Raw genomic sequence first — 18,504 nt, forward strand, 5'->3', positions numbered from 1 at the left:
ATAAACTTTTTCAGAACTCTGAAAACTAAACAAATACTTACAACAACCAGGGGAATACTTAATCAAGAAACTGTATCTGAATCTCAGTAAGAGAGATTTGTGGCATTTAAACTTACCCTGGTACCACTCCCTACCCGAAGCTTGGCAGTGGCCTTGAAAACAAGAGCCCATATTCCTGGTACAAGCACCCAGTACTGGAGGAAGTAGAACAGACCTTATTCTCAAAGAACTGTGGTTAATATTTTGACCTATCTGGTATCTCCCTGGAGGATTAGCTCAAAAGGCTTGCGTTAATTTTACCTAACTTGGAACTTTCCCAGGGCTAAGGTGGCTACCCAGGGGATATTGGTTGAAAATATTTAAAGGCAAGTGTTTTTAGCTGCTGCTCCCTGGAGTAAGGGATAACAGTAGTAGCAAACAATAGAAAACTGAAAAGCTTGGGAGGAGAGGCTGGGAAATGAGGTGCTTTGGGGGAAAAGAGCTTTGAAAAGCTATGTATTCCTGGGAATCTACAAGGCCACGTGTATGTCCAAGGCTGTGCAGATGCTCAGGAAAGATCTGAGAAGGTTGTAAGCTCTCACCTATGGCTCACCTCGAGGATCTGGAAACGGGGAGGGAAGGTCAGGCAGAGCTGTAAAGTGCCTGATTGCTAGTTGATGGCTCAGCACAACACACACAGAGGCCCTCTGCACAGACCAGGAGATTGTTGCTGTAGTTCCAGGCATTTAAGGAATTCTCTGTTAAATCACTAGCTGACCACTAAGTGTATGGAGGAAGGAGGTCAGTGGCCACACATGACAAAGAATACAAACCTTAAAAAATTAGTTCAGAAAAGTCACTAAAGAAAGAAACAACAACCCTTCTCAAACTCTTCCAAAGTATAGAACAATAGAGAACACTTCCTAACTCCTTCTATGAGGCCAGTACTACTCTGATACCAAAGTCAGACAAAGATCCCACTGAAAAGAAGAATACAGACTAATATCCCTTATGAATACAGATGTAAAAATCATCAACAAAATACTAGCAAACTGAATCCTGCAGCATATTAAAAGGATTATACTCCATGACCAAGCGGAATTTATCCAAGGTATGCAACGGTGGTTTCAACATATGAAAATTAAACAATGTAATATGCCAAATTAGAGGATGTTAATATTCTCTAATTAACATTCTCATATTAAAAGAATGAAGGATAGGACTTCCCTGGTGGCGCAGTGGTTAAGAATCCGTCTGCCAGTGCAGGGGACATGGGTTTGAGCCCTGGTCTGGGAAGATCCCACATGCCGCAGAGCAACTAAGCCCGTGTGCCACAACTCCTGAGCTTGTGCTCTAGAGCCCATGAGCCACAACTCCTGAGCCCATGTGCCACAACTACTGAAGCCCACACGCCTAGAGCCCGTGCTCCACAACAAAGAGAAGCCACCGCAATGAGAAGCCCGCGCACCACAACGTAGACCCCACTCGCCGCAATTAGAGAAAGCCTGTGTGCAGCAACGAAGACCCAACCAGCCAAAAATAAATAAAAATAAATTTTAAAATAAGTTCTTAAAAACTCTTAAAAAAAACCCCAAACCATGAAGCTACAGTAATCTTAACAATGCGGTACTGTCATAAGTACACACATAGAGACCAAAGGAATAGATTTGAGAATCCAGAAATAAACCCATACATTATGGTCAATTCATTTTTGACAAGTCTGCCAAAACTGTTCAATGGAGAATAAATAGTCTTCAATCAATGATGCTGGGACCACTGGATACACACATACAAAAGAATGAAGCTGGACCCCTATCTTAAAACATATACAAAAGTTAACTCAATATGGATCAAAGACCTAAATGTAAGAGCTATAAAATGCTTAGAAAGAAACACAGGTGTAAATCTTTGTGACCTTGGATTAGGCAATGGTTATTTGAATATGATACCAAAAGCACAAGCAACAAAAGAAAAAAAAGGAGATAAATTGGACTTCATAAAAGTTAAAAACTTTTATGCTGCAATGGATAATACCAAGAAAGTGAAAAGACAATCCACAGAATGAGAGAAAATATTTGGAAATCGTATATCTGATAAGCATCCAGAATATATAAAAACTCTTACAACTCGACAACAAAAAGAAAAACAACCAATTAAAATGTGCAAAGAAATAGACATTTTTCCAAAGGATATATGGAAACAGCCAATAAGCACATGAACAGATGCTTGATATCATTAGTTTTTAGGAGAATGCAAATCAAAACCACAATGGGATACTACTTTATACCCACTAGGATAGCTATATAAAAGCAAACAAACAAACAAATCCGAGAAAATAACAAGTTGTAGCAAGGATGTGAGAAATGGGAACGTTCATACATTGTTGGTGGGAACTTAAAATGGTAGAGCCGCTGTTGAAAACAGTTTGCCAGCTCCTCAGTAAATTAAACAGAATTACCAAATGACCCAGCAATTCCACTCCTAGGTATATCTTTGAGAGATTTAGAAATATATGTTCACACAAAAACTTGTGTTTTTGGATAGCCCAAATGTCCATCAACTTATGAATAGATGAAAAAATGTGGTATATCCGTACAATAGGAATATTTCAGCCATAAAAATGATGTATGTATTGATACGTAATACAATGTGGATGAACCTTAAAAACATTATGCTAAGTGAAAGTAGCCAGACACAAGAGGTCACACACTGTATGATTTAATTTACATGAAATATCCAGAATAGGTAAATCCATACATTTATGTCAGCGGTCCCCAACCTTTTAGGCACCAGGGATGGGTTTTGTGGAAGACAAGTTTTCCATGGACCTGGGGTGGGGGGATGGTTCAGAGGGTAATGTGAGCACTGGTTCAGGCAGTAATGTGAGGGATGGGGAGCTATGGGGAACGGCGGGTGAAGCTTCGCTTGCTCGCCCGCTGCTCACCTCCTGTTGTGTGGCCTGGTTCCTAACAGGCCTCCGACCGGTACTGGTCTGTGGCCCTGGGGTTGGGGATCCCTGATTTATGTAGATTGTGGATTTATGTAGAATGTAGATTAATGGTTGCAAGGGGCTTGGGGTAGAGAGGAATGGGTTACTTATTGGGATGATGCATAGTGGTGATGGTTGCACAACATTGTGACTGTATTAAAAACCCTCTAATGAAAAGAATTGCCTGTTTACATCTTTTCACTATATTTCTATTGTATAGTTGGTGTTTTATTAATTTGTGGAAACTCTTTATATTTGGTGGATAGTTATCCTTTGTTTTATATGCTGCAAATATTTTCTCCCAGTCTGTTGCTTGTCCGTTAAATTTGTTTGCATTATTTTTTGCTGTACAGAATTTGAAAATTTTTACATAGTATGATCTGTTAATATTTTCCATTATGGCTTCTGAATTTGAAACTTAAGAAGATATTTTCCATCCCAAGATTATAAAAATGTTTTCAACATTTCCCTCTAATCTTATTGAGCTTTTTATAAAATGTAGATTTTAAAAGTAGAATTTTTATATGTTTAGCATAAAGTGGGAGTTTAACTTCATTTTTTTCAAATGGTCCCACACAATTCATTGAATAATTCATGCTTTCCCCACTGAATTGAAATGTTCCCTGTACATATTTTGATAATAACATTGAAAATGTAGTCGTCTTTCACACTTAGGTCTTTCAGAGATTCCTCTGTAACAACTGATGGTCAGTGTAGCCTATTCTATTTGAATTATAGACATAAAAACAATGATATTTATACCTATGCAGTTATTTTAACTATTTTCCCCACAAGGCACTTTTGTATCTCTTAAATTATTTGATTGTCTCAACATTTTTCATGGTGGGTGTATTTGTTTGCTAGGGCTGCCAAACCAGAATACCATAGACTTGGTGGCTTAAACAACAGAAGTTTGTTTTATCATAGTTATGGAGACTGGAAATCCAAGATCAAGGTGCCAGCAGGGTAGGTGTCTGATGTGGACTTTCCCTTTGGGTTGAAGATGGCTGCCTTCTTCCTCTGTGCTCACCCAGCCTTTCCTAGGTGTGTGCATGGTGAGAGAGAGAGAGAGAACTCTCTGGTGTCTCTTTTTATGAGGACACTAATGCTATCAGATCAAAGCCCTATCTTTATGACCTTATTTAACTTTAATTACTTCCTTAGAGGCCCCATCTCCAAGTACAGCAACCCTGAGGGTTAGGGTTTCAACATAAGAATTTGAGGGACACAAACATTCAACCCATGATATTCCATTCTTTGTCCCCCCAAATTCATGTCCTTCTCACTTGTAAAATATATTCATCCTACCTCAATAGCCCCCAAAGTCTTAACTCATTTCAGCATCAACTCTAAATTCCCAAATCTCATCTAAATCAGATATGGGTGAGGCTCAGGTATGAGCATCCTGAGGCCAAATTCCTTTCCAGCTGTGAACCTGAGAAGCTAGACAAGTTACGTGCTTCCAAAATACAGTGGGACAGGCATAGGACAGACATTCCCATTCCAAGAGGAAGAAATAGGAAAGAAGCAAGGAGTGACAGGTCCCAAGCAGGTCTGAAAGCTAGCAAATTCCATTAGACCTTGAGGTTTGAAAATAAGCCTGCCATCCAGACCAACTGGGGTTTGCAGTGTTGTTCCCATGGCCCTACGCGGTGTTCTCACCCCTGAAGCTCTGCTGGGTGGTGTTCCAGCCCCTGTGGCTCTGCTCCAGGTTGTGGCAACCTGGTCTGTTGAAACTTGAGAGGTGGGCCTACCCTCAAAAACTGAGGAGGAATCAAGTTTGTCCCCTGGGACTATGGTGGGAGTGGTGGCCCTATGATCTCTAGCCATTCTTCTCTTCTGTGGATGGATAACACACGTTTCACAGTCAGGTAGCTCTATGATCCCACCCTATAGAACTCAAGAAGTTCAACGGCCTTCTTTCTTTTTTTATAATTTTGTGTTTTTTTTTTAAACCCCACATTTGTTTATTTATTTATTTTTGGCTGTGTTGGGTCTTCGTTTCTGTGCGAGGGCTTTCTCTAGTTGCGGCAAGCAGGGGCCACTCTTCATTGTGGTGCGCGGGCCTCTCACTGTCGCGGCCTCTCTTGTTGCGGAGCACAGGGTCCAGACGCACAGGCTCAGTAGTTGTGGCTCACGGGGCTAGTTGCTCCGCGGCGTGTGGGATCTTCCCAGACCAGGGCTCGAACCCATGTCCCCTGCATTAGCAGGCAGATTCTCAACCACTGCGCCACCAGGAAAGCCCGGCCTTCTTTCTTTTTGAAGCCTCTCTCCCCCTTCAGTGGGAACTGGCAGTGTTTCTGCTTGTCTAATCCCAACATCTCTTTATTGAGTGATAGTCTAGCCACGCCGTACATGTTCTCCTCAGAACATCCATTTTCATATTTTACAATATGAGGAGGGTGAGAATTTTCCAAATATTTAAGTTCTGATTCCTTTTTGTTTAACAACTTCTTCAATTTCCCTCTCCTCTCACATTTTACTATAAGCAGTCAGGAGGACCTGGGCCACACCTCCAACATTTTTCTTAGCAAGCTCCTCAATTATATAGCCAATTTCATTGTTCATAAATTCTATCTTCCACAGAACACTAGAACACAATTCAGCCAGATTCTTTGCCACTTTATAACAGAGATCACCTTTCTTCTAGTTTCCAATAACCTGTTTCTTGCTTTCCTTCTGAGACCTCAACACCATGAACTTTAATAATATTTCTACTAACATTCTGTTCATGAATATTTATGTGTTCTCTAATAAGATGGAGGCTTTCTCTCCAGCTCTCCTCTTTTCTTTCTGAGCTCTGCCCAGGATTGCCTTTAACATTCCCATTTTTACCATCAGTCCCTTTAAGGCAATCTAGGCCTTTCCTAGTCTGCACCTCAAAACTCCTCTAGTCTCTACCCATTACCCAGTTCCATAGCCACTTCCACATTTTAGGTAGTTGTTACAGAGGTACCACACTTCTTGGTACCAAAATCTGTATTAGTCAGCGTTCTCCAGAGAAACAGAAACAAACAACTGCCCTCCCTAATGTGGGTGGGCCTCACCCAATCAATTGAAGGCCTGAATAGAATAAAAAGGCTGACCTTTGTGTGAGTAACATAGAACTCCTCCTGCCTGAGCCTTTGAGCTGGGACATCTGTTTTTTCCTGCCTTTTGACTCAAACTGAAACACTGGTTCTTCTTGGGTTTTGAGCCTGCTGACTTTCAGACTGGAGCTACACCTTCAGGTCTCCTGGGTCTCCAGCTCACCAACTGCAGGTCCTAGGACTTCTCAGCCTCCGTAATGGTATGAGCCAGTCCCTTATAATCAATCTCTCTCTGTCATTCATTCTCTCTCTCTCTCTTCACACATACACACACACACACACACACACACACACACACACACACACTATAGGTTCTGTTTCTCCCTCAAACCCTGACTAATACAGTGGGTGAAGCAAGTATTATTAACCTCATTTTGGTGATGGGTAAGTTAAAGCCCAAGAGTGGTTAAGTCTTACTAAATAAAGATCATTAAATGAGTTACAAACTATGACTAGGTCTTTCAGGTCACAGCCTCTTGTCTACTCAGTATCCCTACTGAGAATGCACATGGTAAAGGTCATTGTACCTGCCTACATTTTATAGTGTATCAACTCTTCTGAAGCAATGAAACCTCCTCTCAGTTCCTTGCATTATACTGATACTGGATAGCAAAAGCCCCTCTCACTTTAATATCCCTTTGAATGCAATTTCCCTGTTTTGGGGTCAATGACTTGTCCCCCATAGAGAGTCCCAGGAGGCCTGACCTCTAGGGCAATACTTAAAAACATTACTTAGTAATTTTTCTTATTAAGAACTTACTTTTTAAGTACTTTCTTCCTAAGTACTTTCTTACTTAGCCCTTAGAAAAATACTTTATTCCTTTCTCCTTCCTTTCCTGCATCCGTTCTACCTACTTTTGGCCAGAGGACGTCAATTTCATTTTGAGAGATTCTCTCTATATGTAATGGATAAAGTCTGGCAGGAATATTAAAGATACCTTGTCCTCTCCTAGCTCAGGAGCAGTGATGTGGACCCAAGCTGGGTCAGTTAGAAGCTTCCACTTGGATTTGGCTAGTGAGTAGAGTGATAGAGACTAGACAAAATGCTAAGCAGTTCTTGCACAACACCTTCTGGAGTTGCCTGGTTTCTGCCCTAGTTTCTGGAGAGCTTGGTTCGCCAGGCTTTTCTTAAACCTGTTTGCTCCCCTGTATCTATCCTTCAATTAAATCCCTCTTTTTCCCCTAAGTTAACCAGAATTGGATTTTGTTATTCACAACCAAAAATCCCCAATTCATATAGTAAAGGTGATTCATTCATTCATTCAGCAGATATTTATTAAGTATTTACTATTTTTCAAGCACTGTGCTAGTCAGAGGGCAGGGCTTTCCAAGTGCTTAACAGGCTGATCTCTTTTTGTCAATAAGAGAGAAAACCTGGGGTTAACTCTACACGCCTTCATTTTAAGTGCCAGAAAAGAAAGAGACTCTAGGAAACTCCCAGTGCTTCACTGAGAGTTAATTATTAACTACCATTAAATAAAGTTTAATAGAAACAATAAAAACATGAATGTTGGAATTGTAATACTTTTCTCTAACTGAAATATTTAGTTCAGAGCTGTAATAATTTTTAACTTTGTAATGAGTTTCTTTGGACGTCATATGTATTGTTATATTCTGGTGAGGTTTGAGTAGATCCCTGTTGCTAACCACTCAGGAACACAGTACATTGTGTTGCCTGTATGAGAAGTAGCTCCATCACAAAACAACGTTGATTATTTGAAGCATCTGTGCTTGTGATTTATTAATAGCCATGAGGCGAAAGATACTCAGTATTTCAGGCATTTAAAAGATGAAGGGGTAGTTTGAGGGAATGGGTGGTTTGGGGGAGTTAAATACTGATTCCTCTCTACTGCACCCCATGGAAATATACAGTTTAAGCTCTGATATTATCTTAAAGATCTTGGAATTCTGAATGCTGCTTCATTAATAAAGATTTTAGCAATTTTGGGGGCTTAGTAATTGGCTCCGACACGACCTTTTCATTGGAACATTTAGGCTCTCCTTTCAGATTCCAGACATAGAACTGGTGTAGATTCCTTGGCATAATTGATTTGGAGCTCAAATTTAAAGGCACTATTTTCTCTAGCAGAAGCATCTGAATTCACAGCTCACATATCTCCTGATCAGTGGCCAAGTGTCTCTTTGAACTGGACTTTGGTTTCAACTGCCTGTGAAAGAACATGACTCTCCTGATCGCCCACCAAGCATTCTTCTCATTGCACTTTCATGTGCCCTTGAAAGAGCCTATCTTTCCAACTGGCCCGCACATGGGTATGCCTTTCAAATTGGGTTTCCATCTCTCTTAAAATTCTCATTTAAAATGCTCTTGGTGACGTGAAGCTAATATTTATTACAAATCTTTGGTGTGGATTTTGTGGTATTTAATTTCTTTGTGTTCAGAGAAAAAACAAAATTAAAATTAATAAATTTGAAAAACTAATGCAATTTTGGAATGTCCTCTTCATCCATGACATTTTATTTTAGCAAAATTCATAAGGTGTACATTTCTTAACTCATACAAACCTTTCAAATGATGGGCCACATAATTCACTAAGAAAGGAAAAAATAACCAAGGCACCCTCCAGGGTCCCCAAAGTTAGTTTTGTCAATACAATGCATTCTAAATCACACCATCTTAAACATAGCCTGCAAATTTGGTGAAAATCTGTGTAGCTGTCACCATACCACAAAGAAACAGACAAAACTGGATGTTAATTACATATAGATAAGACATAGGTAATCTGTCCAATCAGTGATGACTCTGGCCCTTTCTTCCTTGACTCCTGCTACTCCTTAGTAACTCCACCAGAGGGCAGGCAGTAAACGAGAAAGGAAAGGAAAGGCCTGGCGGTGAGGCCCTCACCACACAAGGAAGGACTCAAGCTACCTAAACCCATTTCTGTACTCACTCCCCCATGGTCCTGGTGGGTCTAGCTTATTTGAGTGAAGTTCATATTTCAGATAGGGACACTGGGTCCAAATCATGGCTCAGTCAGTTCAGGTAGTCAAGAACTATTTATTGAGTGTCTGCTGTATGCGAGGCACTGTTTTAGGCACTGGGGATGCAAGACAGACAAAAACATTAGCTTCTGGAACTAACATTCTAGTATTGTATTTTCATAATCCCTGTGAGCCTCAGTTTCCTAATCTGTACCATGGGGGCAATAATACTAGTTTCTGTGAGCATTTAAATGAGATACTTACACATCTAATGAAGTTTCTGGATTTATTATAATTTACAGTTTGTATACAGCTTTGCATAGTGTTTATAAAGTTTTGTGTCTGGGACTTCCCTAGTGGTCCAGTGGGTAAGACTCCATGCTTCCAATGCCCAGGTTCTATCCCTGGCCGGGGAACTAAATCCCACATTCCACAACTAAGAAGTCTGCTTGCTGCAAGTAAAGATCCCACATGCCGCAACAAAGATCCTGTGGTCCGCAACTAAGACCCGGTGCAGCCAAAATAAATAAATAAATAATATAAGAAAGAAACATTAAAAAATAATGCTGCTTTAAAAATAAATAAATAAAAGTTTGTATTCTACTTTACATTTTCATGAACGTTTTCCTATGAACATTTCTTTTCTACTCAGTATTTTAACAGTAATGTAATATTTCATTGTGTCAATTTATCATAATATTTAAACGTGACTCTGTTCTATTGTATACTTGGTTCATAGCAGGTTCTCAGTAAATATTTGTTGAAAGAAGACATGAATACCACACATTTATATTATTTGCATCTTTTCATTATCACAAATAATACTCTTTTTAGCTTCTGAATAATCTTTCTGGGAAAAGTTCTAAAAGTAGGGTTATTATATCAAAATGCATGACACAAGGCATGAATATTTTCATGATCCTCAATGTATATTACCATAATGCTGCCATGAAGACTGTACTAATTTACAATTAATGACAGCCACATTGTGGTTTAATTTGTATTCTATAATTATTCATATTATCTAAGTTCTTTCATATAGTTACTATTTGGATATCCCTGTTGTAAAACTTATGTGTTTGGGCTTCCCTGGTGGCGCAGTGGTTAAGAATCCACCTGCCAATGCAGGGGACACGGGTTTGTCCCTGGTCCGGGAAGATCCCACATGCCATGGAGCAACTAAGCCCGTGTGCTACAACTACTGAGCCTGCGCTCTAGATCCCGTGAGCCACAACTACTGAGCCCACATGCCACAACTAATGAAGCCCGCGTGCCTAGAGCCCATGCTCCACAACAAGAGAAGCCACTGCAATGAGAAGCCTGCGCACGGCAACAAAGAGTAGCCCCCAGCTCACTGCAACTAGAGAAAGCCTGCGTGCAGCAATGAAGACCCAACGCAGCCAAAAATAAATAAATAAAATAAATAAATTTATAAAAAAACAAAAACAAAAAAAAACTTATGTGTTTGAGGGGCAGGACACTTTGGGGGGAAGACAGGGAAGACCCTACATGTAGGATGCTAATTGAGCAGGGCGAGCCTCAAAACTACCCCCTAAGCCATCAGGCCAGCAGGAGCAGAGAATGAGGTGACAGAGGAAGAGTGATGCAGAAAATAAATCAGAGGGACATTGAAGAGATATGTTACATTTTTGCCAAAGACTTACAGATGACAGATAAAGACTATTACCACAAAGGAGTACCTCTTTGTTACATCACAGCAGGGGTGGGGCTGTTTTGTGCAATGAGCACCTGTGACATTGGAAGTGAAGTCTGCAAACCCTGCTGTCTCAGTTGGACTTGAGAGAGCTGATGCAGCACTGGGCATGGAAATGTTGATGAATTAGTTGATGAATTGGGGCCTGGTTAGCAGTGTGATTTGCATACCTGTGGTTTGGGGTTAGGCGTACCATATCTTTACCTCTTTGCCCTGACGAATACAATTGGTTGAGAGGTTGAAATTAAGCAATGAGCCTTTGATCTGAAATGGTTTGGTAAAATAAGCAATTGTGTGGTTTTGAAAAATAATGTATTTTGAAATGTTTTCAAACCTACAGAAAAGTCACAAGTGCAGTACAAAGAACTTCCACATCCCTTTCATCTAGTTTCCTGTGTTAACATTTCACTGCATTTGTGCTCACTTGCTCTCTTTCTCCCTCTATAGTCCCCAGACTGACCCAGCAATGTTTCATTTTCCTCTCTGGTCCAGGATTCCATCCAGGAACATGTGTTGCATTGAGTTGTCATATCTTTCAGGCTCCTCCAATTTGATTTTTTTTTTTTTTGGCCACGCTGCGCGGTGTGTGGGATCTTAGTTCTCGGACCAGGGGTCAAACTTGTACCCCCTACAGTGGGAGGTGGAGTCTTAACCACTGGACTGCCAGGGAAGTCCCCAGGGTCCCCCAATTTGAAATAGTTCCATAGTCTTTTCCTATCTTTCATGTCCTTAGCAGTTTTAGAAACTTCTGGTTTTACATTTTGTAGGATGACCCACGTGTTTCCTTAGGACTAGACACAGGCCATGTTTTCTTCTCAGTGCATCACATCAGAGGGCACACAATGCCAACCTGTCCTGTCACTGGTACCATTAACCTTGATCACCTGGTCATGTTGGTGTCTGCAGGTTTCACCACCATAAAGACACTACTTTTTTCTCTTTGTAACTAGCATTTTGTGGGGAGATATTCCCAGATTATGCCAACGTCTTGTTCCTCATCAATCCTCCACCAGCCACCCTTAGCCTCCTGAATCAACCACTATTTGTCATGGTGGCCAAATAGTGATTTTCTAGTTCCATCAATCTTTCTACATTTATCAGTTGGCATTCTACTATAAAGAAAAAACAGGATTCTCTCCTGTTCCAACTATCTATCGCTGTGTATCAAAATATTCTCAAACTTAGTAGTTTAAAACAATAATCATTGATCTAGTTCAGGAACCTGCATCTGGGCAAGGTGATGTATCAACCAGTGCAGTCGACTGGGTCTGGAGGATCCACTTCCAAGGTGGCTCACTCACGTGGCTGACAAGTTGGTGCTGACTTTTGGCTAGGACCTCAGTTGGTCAGCCTGAACCACTACATAAAGCCTCTCCATGTGGCTGCTTGATTTCCACTGTAGCATTGTGACTGAGATTCAACAGCAAGCATCCCAAGAGAGTAAGGTGAAAGTGCTTGGCCTTTTTCTGATACAACCTCAGAAGTCACAGGGCTTCACTTTCATTGTACTCTCGTTTAAAGAAGTTACAAGTATCCACCCAGGTTCAAGGGGAGGGGACATAGCATTTACCACTCAGTGGGAAAGTTGTTAACATCACATTGTAAGAATGGCATGTAGGATAGAATATATTGTGGTGGGCTTCTTTGTAAAATACAGTCTGCCCCATTCCCCATTTGTTTATTCATTCGTTTATATCAATATGGACTCGTGGATTCCAATTTTATATAATCGGCTGTAATCCATTACTATCATTATTTATTTTGATGCTCAAACTGTCCCACATTTGACTATTGGGAGCCTCTTCCAAGGTGGTAGCTGTATTCTTTTGACATGTTGCCATTATTTTTTGCACATTTTCTTTGGTGGAGGGTGGTACATATAAACCAGGATCTGGGTACTTGGTGTGCTCATTGCTAACAGGCTGTCATTGCCTCTAGGTCCTCTTATAGATAGAGCTAGTCTGTAAGAGGGCCTAGAATAAACACACACACACACACACACACACACACACACACACACACAGATAAATACATTTCCCCATCTCTCTGAGTATAAATGTTAAAAAAGCATGGGTTCATATCAAAACCTCCAATTTCAACTCAGAATCTTGGGGTTCAGTCTGGTCTTGCTCCTTTCCATGATTTTTCTATATTCTCCAACAGCAAGAAACCTGGTGTTTATTATCTTCAATATAATCCTCACTTATTTGCTCAATTAATATAACCAGTCTCGCAAATACACTAGCTTCTCTCCTCCACCTACCACCCCTGCACCCTGCCACCAGCACTCTGCATTCTCAGATATCAGCAGGCACGTTGCCATATCTTTGGGCACTAACAGGCACACCTCCAGTGCATCTCTGTGCGGCTCCCCTCTTCTCCCCCTTACCATCCCATGCCCTTGGGTGCCACTGGGGATAATACTGACATCCCTCCATACAGCACCTCCTGTATCCCTCCCTAGCACTATATCCTCAGGCACCAGCAGGCATACCACTGATGTGTCTCCACGTGGCAGCTCTCTTCACTGCCACTGACTCCTCCAAGCTTGGAAGGGAAGATGGAAAGGGAAAGTAAGCAACTGTGTTTTAACATGATTGAAACTGGCCAATACGTGGTCCAGAGTCCTCTGTCTTTGAACATCCACACTAGCTCCTTTTTAATCATTTAAAAATGCAAACTTGATCTTGCTGTTCTGTTTCTTAAAACCCTTGGATGATTTCCCGGCCCTAAGGCTAAAATCCAAAAACTCTAATATGACCTACAAGACCCTACATAATTTGACCAACCGCCTATTTTTTCCAGTATAATCTCTGTTTTATTTCTCTGGGTTCAGTCAGTTTCCCAGAGCAGAGTCTTCCAATCTCCAACTTGGAGTGTGTAAACTTTGGCTGCCAGTATTTTGGGGAACTGAGCCAAGGAAAGGGCCCGGAGGTCTCAATGATCAGAATGCAGACTTTAACTTAATCCCTATTTTCAGAATGTCATCTCGTGCTTGGTTTAAGTGTCTCATCCTTTACTCAGATGGAGGAAGGGATCTGGGAACTAGCTGCTCCTTATAAATATGTTCAATCAATCATCCTGATTCCAACTGCATACTCCCATTTTCAGAGATACCTGGTACATTTAGTTCTTGAGACTTTTGGGGTTTGCAGTACAAATAGCTTCCTTAGGTTTCAGCTTTCTCTAGCCTGCTAAATCAGTTACTACTCGTTTATCCATTTTCTAGTTTCCACATTTTTTTCGAGGTAGGTGGGGGGAGGGTGTTGTCTTGCCTGTTGTAGCCTCTCTTCCCATTTCCTTTGTCCTCGTGGTGTTTGGCCTTTTAATTTCTTTACTGTCTTTTTTGTGGGGGTCTCAGGAAGGAGCTAAGTGCATGTGTTCAGTTCACCAAAGTTAACTGGAAGTGGAGTTGTCTTAAATAGCAAACACCCTGGTTCCTTTTAAAGCAGATTCCATGAACACAAATTGGATTTCATAGAATCATGAAATATTGTATTATAATTAGAAACATTCAGCCCAGTGGTTCTGTTTTTTTTTAATAGACTTGATTTTTTAGAGCAGTTTTAGGTTTACAACAAAATTGAGAGGAAGATACACACATGCATAGCCTCCCCCATTACCAACATCCTCCACCATAGTATTGTGGGGCCTTTAGGGACTTTCCACCCCCTCACTTGTTCCCGTAAACCAATTCTTCTCCCTATCGTGCGCCACTCCTTCTCCCTATCGAAACCAATTCTTCTCCCTATCGTGCGCCACTCCTTCTCCCTATCGAAACCAATTCTTCTCCCTATCGTGCGCCACTCCTTCTCCCTATCGAAACCAATTCTTGGAGTTTTTCAGTTGACGGGGACTTGCCAGACAGCGGGTAATTTTCCAGTTGCCCGTAACAGGTATACGCCCTAACCGCCACAATGAACAGACAACTATAACGGCCAGAAGGTGGGACAAAAGTTCCTAAGCCAATGAATTCAAAAGTCACCACATTTACCCAATCATTGTGAGAATATACCCGCCCTATGAGTAAATAAACCTATAAAAAGTATGTGATTCCGCTTTTAGGGGTTCCCCATCGGCCTCCTGCGTGAGGTTCAGGGAACCCCGGTGCATCGGCTCCTAATAAACCTCTTGCGTGTTGCAGCGGCTCTCGACTCTTGGCGGTTCTTGGGTGAGTTGGAATCCCTCGTAGACCGTTTGGGTCTAACAGTATTAGTACATTTGTTACAATTGATGAATGTACATTGGTTGACACATCACCACCCAGAGTCCATAGTTGACCTTAGGGTTCACTCTTGGTGTTGTGCGTTCTATGGGTTTGGTCAAATGTATGATGACATGTATCCGTTATTATAATAACAATCAGAGTATTTTCACTGCCCTAAAAGTCCTCTGTGCTCTGAGTTCATCTGTCCCCACCCCCACCTCCGGAGATCACTGATCTTTTTACTGTCTCCATAGTTTTTCCTTGTCCAGAATGTCATATAGTTGGAATCATACAGTATGTAGTCTTTTCAATTGGCTTCTTTCACTTAGTAATATGCAATAAGCTTCCTCCATGTCTTTTCATGGCTAGACAGCTCACTTATTTTTATTTATTTTTAAAAAACATTTTAAAAAATATTTATTTATTTATTTGGCTGCGTTGGGTCTTAGTTGTGGCTCACGGGATCTTCGTTGCCATGTGCGGGATCTTCATTGCGGCGTGTGGGATCTTCATTGAGACATTCAGGATCTTTAGTTGCAGCATGTGGGATCTTTAGTTGCAACATGCGAACTCTTAGTTGCAGCACGTGGGATCTATTTCCCTAACCAGGGATCGAACCTGGGCCCCCTGCATTGGGAGTGCAGAGTCTTAGCCACTGGACCACAAGGGAAGTCCCAGCTCATTTATTCTTAGTGTTGAATAATATCCCATTGTCTGGATGTACCACTCCTTGTCTTTTTACCACCAGGTACCTCTTTTATTATATATTCACCTTCCCTCACCAAATACCCGTATTTGAAAAGAGTTAGACTTCCAAAACGCAGTTTGAGAAACTATGGTCTAGTCAGAGCCCTCATTTTACAGATGAGACTGAGCCCCAGAAGGAGAGGTGATTCGCCAAAATCTCACAACTACTGATGGGGTTCAGGGCAGGCCATCCCAAGATGTGCCACTTTGGCATGCGGATTATTTTGAGCTGAAAACAATCAAGGCCCAAAAGCCTCAGGAAGAACTTTTGAGCTCTCCTCTAACTGCCTAAAAGAATTTACATAGAGGACCTGTTCGAGGAAGGGAGATATCACCATGGATAACTACAGCATAATAGGAACTAGGTGTGGAGGGCAGGGAGGAACCTAGCAAAGTCTGTTAAAATTTCCCTCTGTGTCCCACTGTTTCTGTTTGGCCCAGCAAACGTTTGTTTACAAACATTTGCTCTTTTTCATCTTCCTGTGAATTGCCTTCCTTCCCTTTGAAGTCCCAGACCCCTACCCCCTTCTCCTTAGTCCAGGATGACACATATACCCTATTTTACCTGACTGTCCTGTGGGCCTCATAGTCCTACGGAGCCCACATATGCACAAAATTAAATCTGATTTTCTCCTCCTATTAATTTGTTTTATGTCATTTAAATTATTTGACCAACTAAAAGAACCAAGAGGGGAAGAGGGAAATTTTCTCCTCCCTGACACTAATGAGGGGCCACGTTAGGATGTGAACCCAGGTCTCCTGCCTTTTGCTCTAGTGCTCCTTTTAGATCTATGATATAAGATTTATGTTCCCCCAAACTGATAAGCAGGTGAGGGAAATCTTTCCTTCTGACTCCATGCAGTGGTCTTTTTCTCAGCAGTATCATTCGTGGCATTGAAACATTACTTCTTCTGGTGCCTAGGAGGAAAAACGGCCTCCCTCCCATCTTGAGGGCCACAGAGGGCTAAACACACTGGGAATCACTGGAGCTTTCTCAGGGCCCTGGGGGAACTGTTTGCTTGAAATGTAATAAAGGTTCCTCTCCACCAAACATGGAGAAAAAGCAATGCTGGAAACAGGGCAGAGTCAGCGTGGGAGGTCTTGTCTCTCCTAGTCAACCAACCAATCATCAGGGATAGATTAGACTCCTACTGTGAGCTCTTCTATGCTAGAAGTTACCAAGGATACATAGGCTTTGCCCTGAAGGGATTTATGATCAAATTGCAGAGACAAAACGTTCCATCCTCTCAACCTCTCTGAAGGCACGGCCTTTGTCTTCCCCATTTCTAGCCGGCCTCAGTGCACCTGGCCTCCTTCTGGATACATGTTCGTTATCTATGGTTTGATTAAAGCTTCTTTGTTGCACTATTTCCTCTCCTACGAATGAGGAGGCTAACGATAAAACCCCTACTGTTTGTATAGGCTTTGTAGTTTACCTGATCTCAGTTAATCTTCTATCTTATCTTTTTCCTCAGCTGCTTTGTACACAAATGTTATTGATTCCCTCCAGAGGCAGCCATGTGTGGTGGAATAAGCAGCATTAAAACTGGGGTTTTAGCACATACCCCTTCAACTAACTATCTGAGTGTCATTAGGCAAGATGCTCCCCCTCCCCGGGCCTCAATTTACCTACATGCAGAAGGAGGAAAGGGTTTGGATTCCACAGAATCTGAGGCCCCTTCCAGTTTCTAATTTGAGTGCAGCGCCATTGTGTGGTTTTTGCTATGCGTGTTGTTCCAAACCAAAGGGCAGGGACAGGATGCAGTCTAATAACCAGGGACAGAGGAGGAGTGGTTGAGCAGCTTTGCACATTTGTGGGTGCCTCGCTCCCTGTCCTTAGATTTCCCAGGCTGTTTAAGTTCACGATCCCAGGGCACTGCTTGTCCGCCCCTTGCCATACATGCCATGCTATTCAGGGTTTCTTTCCCAGGGTCTGCTTTGAAGCCAGAGGAAGATTTTCAGAGCTCTCGAATCTTCTTACTTCTTGCCCTCTTGACATCTGAGGCCTGAAAAGAACTTGGGTTGCCTGCCTAGGCAGGCTTCCGGAGGCCACAGCCTTCTGTCTTCAGGGGCTGGGGGCAGGAGGATGCCGGAGCCAGCGCAGGCAGTCATTGTTTGGGTATTGACTCAAAGGAGCCAGAGACACAATGCACAGGAAAAAGGATGAGCTCATGACGGCTAAATGAAAAGATTCTTATCTTGGAAACAGCGGTTTCTTATGCAAAACAGGGGGCGGCAATGTGATTGTGCCCCACGGAGTACATTCAACAACAGGGATTTCAAATGAAGAAGCTGTTTTGCATACCTACGGGAGCGGCAATGGGCCAGATTGTTCATTAATTAAAAAGGGGGGGCGGGTGCTGAAAAACCCACGCTCGCACTTGCTGCTGAACCGAAATAATTCATTTGCCTTCCTCTCAGTCCCAGTTGATCAGCTGGGAGACAAATGTCGTTTTTTCAACCGTAGCCACCTCTGGAGAAGGGAGGGGAGGGCAGAGGGGGAGGGAGGACGGGAGAAGGTATGGGCGGGGAGGGGAGCGCGTCACAGATAACTGGAATAGCGGTGATCTCTCAACCATTTCCACTTGGTGGTGTTCAAATGTATTGTACAGAGGTGGGTGGCTTTTTTGTTGCCTTCTCCCCCCCCCCCTCCGCCCCCAGGAGATTTACCTTCCTAGTTCTGTTTGATTTCATATGAAAGAAGTCTAAGCGAATCCCCATTGATGGGGTGGAGACGAAAGAAAAGAAGAGGGTGGGAAAGGGAGAGGCTAGAATGTGTCCCTTAACTACAGTCCCCCTTTTTCCCCAACTCTGACATGTGGTCCCCTGAGTGGATGGA

General features: G+C 42.1%; 1 non-coding gene across 1 annotated transcript; it reads right to left on the reverse strand.

Annotated features, from left to right (window-relative positions):
• Positions 1 to 15,515: 15,515 nt before the first annotated feature.
• TRNAG-CCC lies at positions 15,516 to 15,588 on the reverse strand. The gene has a single exon. It is a non-coding gene; the product is annotated as a tRNA-Gly (tRNA).
• Between the last annotated feature and the right edge of the window lie 2,916 nt (positions 15,589 to 18,504).

The sequence above is a fragment of the Phocoena sinus genome, chromosome X (assembly GCF_008692025.1).
Source record: "Phocoena sinus isolate mPhoSin1 chromosome X, mPhoSin1.pri, whole genome shotgun sequence".
Lineage (NCBI taxonomy): Eukaryota > Metazoa > Chordata > Mammalia > Artiodactyla > Phocoenidae > Phocoena > Phocoena sinus.